We start from the raw sequence: 6,000 nt of genomic DNA, 5'->3' as shown, positions 1-6,000 counted from the left end.
AGAGCAGGCTTATTATAAAAGGGGATGGAGGGACTAACTTTCTAATTTTTATAATTATTTTTACAGTATGACAGATGAGATAGCTGCGATTGTAGCTATTTGCCTGTTACGGGCCACGGCCACCTCTATTCATCTGTGGGTTTTTTCCTGCATTTTGTACAGCGATTTTTTGAACAACTTGTATTCATATCCCGATTTACTGCCAATTTTGTCTGCAAATCCCAGGCTTTTGCATTTCACCCTTGTTCTGATAATTTTTATGTTTTTTATAAACCCTGACAGTTATTGCACAGCATGATGAAAACCTGATCAGATTGTGATGGATCTGTTAGTATTGTCACGATTGGTGCTTGCGGGTTACCTGACTCAGGTGTTGAACTGGATTCAGCGGAGAACCAGCTTTACTGGAAGATGTAAATAGCTCTGTTTGCATAAGAATTGTATGGCAGTGAGAACTGCCTTTTATAATAAATGACAAGAACAGGAAACTTGTCCCGTTGGAGTGGAACCAGTAGAAAACTTGGATGAACCGGATTGGGACCGGCAGGAAGGCTTGCTGAGCTGGACGGGGTACCAGTAGGTAGGCTTGCAGAATTGGATTGAGAACTAGTAGATAACTTGGAGGAACCGGACTGGGACCAGCAGGAAGGCTTGCTGAGCTGGTCTGGGAACCAACGGAATTTCCGGATGCGCCAGGTATAGCTATAGCAGGATTTCTGGGTATGCCAGGTATTGCTGTTAGCAGGATATCTGGATGTGCCAGGTATTGCTGTTAGCAGTATTTCTTGGTATGCCAGGTATTGCTGTTAGCAGGATTTCTGGGTATGCAAGGTATTGCTTTTAGCAGGATTTCTGGATATTCCAGGTATTGCTGTTAGCAGGATTTCTTGGTATGCCAGGTATTGCTGTTAGCAGGATTTTTTGGTATGCCAGGTATTGTTGTTAGCAGGATTTCTGGTCTGAGAACCAGCAGGTTTTCCAGATGCACCAGGGGTTACTGCCAGAAGGAGCCTGGAATACACTAGTACACAGAGAGATAGAAATAGCACAAACAGTACACCACGGGAAGTAATGAGATTTTCAGGCCCTGAATGCTATCAGAGGAGGATGTTTATGCCCTGGGTCTCGCAGGAATTGGTGGATACAGTCAGGTGGTCTGGCAGTAGCATTCTGAGTGGTGGAGGGCATAACATGCAGAGGGAGCAAACATATCTGCAGTACTGAGAGTCAGAACTACACCTGCAATACCAATCAAGACTAGCAGTGTTCACAGACAGGAAAGGACCCAGGTGATTAATCAATGTGAAAAGGAGAGCTCAGTCCAAATACATACACAGAAGTGTTGCAGCCACCACGATCAGTACAGTTCACCCTGATGAATACACATACAGATCCACAGGACAGTTGGCAGGGGTGAGTCTCAAGGCAAAAGGAGAAAAACTAGCCAGGGTTGTGACAAGTATAAATTGGTTGATTGAAGAGTCACAGTAGTGCAGTACTGTATGCACGAGGAACATGTATTACTACAGCAGTCAACAATAAAGGACATGCAAGCTTTCCAAAAATTATCCATAGTTGGTAAAAGACCTATGCCTATCATCCACCCTTATCACCACCTTTCCCTCCCATCTCCTAGACTATGCCCCTATGCTCAGGAATACACTACCTCAGATGATCAGACTGACCACTAACATTAAAAGCTTTAAGCATGCCCTGAAATCACATCTCTTAAGAGACATTTATGACATTCAAAAATACCCTGGTGTTATAAACAGAATGTAGCTAATTGAAAGCCCGACTCTGGATTAAAGATAGGGGTAGGTTTAGGCTGCCGGAATGGGGGTTAGGGTTAGGCACCACAGGGGGGAGGTTAGGGTTAGGCACCCCCAGGGGCAGGTTAGGGCTAGGCACCACTAAGGGAGGGTTAGGGGGGTGGAAATCTTCATCCATCGGGATGCTGCTGTCGGGATTTGAACCAGTGGCTATTCAGCTGCCGATATTTCATACCCAACCCGTTATAAACCATAGCTTAGTAGATAGATACATTCCTCAATCAAAACACTGTACCAACAGTTAGACTAGATTACAATACTTATACTATATCCTCCTGTGTGTTATTTCCCCTACCACAATCTGCTTCTTAGAGCACCTGTTTCTGTTTATATATAGAAACTAGCTAGGCGACCATTTGTAATTATTTATTAGAAAATGAATCTTTGTGATGGCATGTGTGCAGGGCTCTCTTACCATAGAATTCATCGTTGAGCTTATGCCTTCTGTGACTCTCCGCACACTTTCTGGGACACACCATCTCAGGCTCTGCATGGAGACCTCTTCAGACTACATTCATCAATCTAGTGGCCCCAGGTCTGTTGGTGGGGGGGGTACCTACTGCCAGCTCCAATGCACAGAGGTGGCCACACATCTACTTTTAGCTAAGTCTACTCTGCAATATTTACAGTATCTCTATGGGCTCAGACCACACACTCGGCACTGAGGCCCAGACAGACCACCCTGCACTGAGACACGGTCTACTATAATGTCTGCCCTCCCAGCCCCCACTCCATCCAAATGATTACATTGACTGCTCCTTTATGACATTCCCCCATCCTCTTTTTACAAAAATGTCTCTTCACCCTATACTGTATCTAATGTCTATCAACTCTCCTCTATTGTATTTCTCCAAGATTTTTCAGCTCTCCACATACAGCTCACCCCTCTCACTGTAACCTAAGTAGTGCACCCAAGATGGCTGCCTCACCAGGTCTATTCGTGAATGGGATGGACCATCTGTGAATCAAATGTAGCTATGACTAAACAAAATTTTGTATCTTACCTTTTGTATAGTGCTGGTACTTTAGCAGATGGGATGAACAATCCGTGGAACTGATGATTCTGTGTATTTTTTATTGTATATATTGTACCTCATGCTCCGTACCTCCCACGTTATTATCATACCTGTACATATTGCTTATCCCTCCCACTGTAACTTATGTAATGCGCCCAAGATGGCTGCCTTGCCTGGTACTTTCATGGGTGTGATGAATAATCTGCGGAACTGATTATTCTGTGGGCATTTGTCAAGCATGGTGGCCGTGATTATGAGTTGAGTGAAAATCAGCCGTCGAAGCTCCAACTTTGTATGCACAGAAACAAATAAGTATTTTGGAGGAGTAAGCGCATCTTTGCAGCCTGACTGCCCCTATCTATATGCTGGGTTTGCTTTTCTTGAATAAAACCTGTGCACAGTTGCATCTACCTATACTCTGTGCAAATGATACTTCTGAAAAAAACACACATATATAAGCTTCTCCCCAGCTCTGTATAGCCCTCAGTTCTGTGGACACAGCCTCCCCAAACATGGCCTACATGAGAACGCCCCATACAGCCCAGCAATACCTCTTGAGTCTTATGTGTAGACACATTTGAAATTCATTTTGCTCTTTCCTCACTTGTTAGTACTGCCATCAGGGGGGCACTGCCAGCCACTGGAGTCCCAGGCCCTGGACACTCACACATAGAAGGGGGGCTCACCCACTCATACCACCCGCGTGTAACAAAGTCAGAGGGGGTGGTCCGTCCACGTGCAATAAAGGTTTTCTTCTTGTGAGTTGGCGCGCATGATGTCATGATGTCACGCCACGCTGCTGAGAGAGGAGTTGCGGTGTGTGTTGAGCAGCATTCCAGCCAGAACAGAAGAAGGTAAATGTCATGTCATGGGGATGCAGGGGCTGGAGGTGTGGAGTCGAGTGGCAAAGCAGGGCTGGAGAGACAGAAGGGGACTGGCTGGTGTTAGGGAGACATCACAGCACTGGAGAGACAGAACAGGTGCTGGCTGGGGAGACAGAAGGGTGCTAGTTGGGGAGACTGGGTTGAGACATCAAGGGGGCTGGAGAGACAGAAGGGATGCTGGCTGGAGAGACATAAGGATTGCTGGCTGGGGAGACAAGGGTGGATGGCTGGGAAGTCAAAAGGGGTGCTGGCTGGGGAGAGAGAAGGGGGGCTGGCTGGGGAGAGAGAAGGGGGGCTGGCTGGGGAGATGGGGTGCTGTCTGAGAAGACAGAAGGAAAGGCTGGCTGTAGATAGATGGGGTATTGGCTGGGGATATAGAAGGGGTGCATGCTGGGGAGAGAGTGGGGAACTGTAGAGACAGAATGGGGCTGGCTGAAACTGGAGAGACACTGCAGGGCTGTAGTTGCAGAAACATGGGGAGGGAACCTGCCTGTTTTGTCAGTCACGGGCACCAAATTTTGTGATGGCAGCCATGTCGATCGTATTTGAATACCCTCTGTTCCAGACCATGCACAGTACAATCAAAATTTTGCTCTGCAAACAAGCTTACGTTCAAAACAGCATCAGGCCTGGTAACTTCAATACTGTACAACCATGTGGAATATGTTAGTGCCATATACCTAGGGGTTTATAATAATAATTAATTATGACATTTTATTTACTATACTGTTAATTACTTAAAGCAGAAACCGGCTTGTACCCCTTTCCAAAATTACCTTTATTAACCATAATAACAATTTAACACTAGTAAATAAAGATGCAGACAACTGTATTTGGGATTAAAATTGCTCAGTTCATTTATTAACATTAAAGAGAAGGGAAAAATGGTGGCAAGGAAAAGTAGGCAGCTAGATCAATATGCTGTAAAAACAAATAGCAATACGGGCTCTGCAGCAACAGTAGCCTTAAGATGTCAAGATCAGCCCCAAAATACACAGCAAGAAGACAACGTCTCCATATTCACGCCAATAAGGTGAGAACCAACGGACAATCATATTGAGAAATAAACTTATCTGGCACTTACAGCCCTTTGCGCCTGGATGGGGGATATGTGCAATAAAAGTGTGCCAACTTAAATTAGAGGCATTATTTACTGGTTCCTACAGTGACAGGTAGACCCCATGCCAGGGGTGAAGCTACAGTACTGTAAGCTTTCCGTTTCACTGGGGTAAAACTCCTCCCCCCCTCCATGAGTAGATAGTAGTCACCATCTACTTTTATGACAACCATATAATAAAGAGAACATCACAGTGGCCCCCATATAATATATAGAACATCTCAGTGACCACAATGTAATTCAGAGAACATCAAAGTGACCACCATATAATATAGAGAGATTTGCAGTTACCACCACATAACAGAGAGTATAAGTGACCATTGCATAATACAGAGAGCTTTGCAGTGACTGCCATACAGTATAATGCAGAGAACATCACGGTGACTGCTATATACTACAGAGAGTACTATGTAAGTGACAACCATACAATACAGAGAACATCACAATGACTGCCATAGAGTATAAGTGATTATCATTTGATACTCACAGTGACTGCCATATAATACAGAGAGCTTTGCAATGACTGCAATATAATGTAGAAAACATCACAGTGACCACAATATAATTCATAGAGTACAACCATATAATACAGAGACCATCACAATGACCGACATACTGTATGATACAGAGAGTATAAGTGACTGCTACTTAAAACAGAAAGTGACTGCCATATAATACAGAGAGCTTTGCAGTGACCACCATACAAAAGCAAGAACATCACGACCGCCAAATAAAACTATTTTTAAATCCCTTACAATATCATAGAGATGAGTGCTTCGGTCTTGACTCGAATCTTCCCACCAAGTTCAGATCTCAGAACAATTCAAAAAGTCTTCTTTCACAGACATCTCGGCACAGATGTCGGTGAAAGATGATGTTTTGCCTCATTCTGAGATCCAAACTGGCCGGGTAGATTTGAGCCAAAACCGGCCCGCTCATCTCTACAATATCATTCTCCCATCAATAACTAACCCTTCCTTAAAAATTACTATGTACTACTTATTATACAGCATTATCACAACAACACCATTCAATGTAATATAATTAATCTATGTATAATAATTACCTACATAATCCCTATTATAAATTAGCCCCAACATCATGAAATAATTAATGTATTACCATTGACCTATGTAGTGCTGCTGCTGGTT

Source organism: Taudactylus pleione, unplaced genomic scaffold, assembly GCF_031769625.1.
Source record: "Taudactylus pleione unplaced genomic scaffold, aTauple2 ptg000562l, whole genome shotgun sequence".
Taxonomy (NCBI): Eukaryota; Metazoa; Chordata; class Amphibia; order Anura; family Myobatrachidae; genus Taudactylus; species Taudactylus pleione.
The sequence above is the reverse complement of the archived record's forward strand: the minus strand, read 5'-3'. Positions refer to the sequence as shown.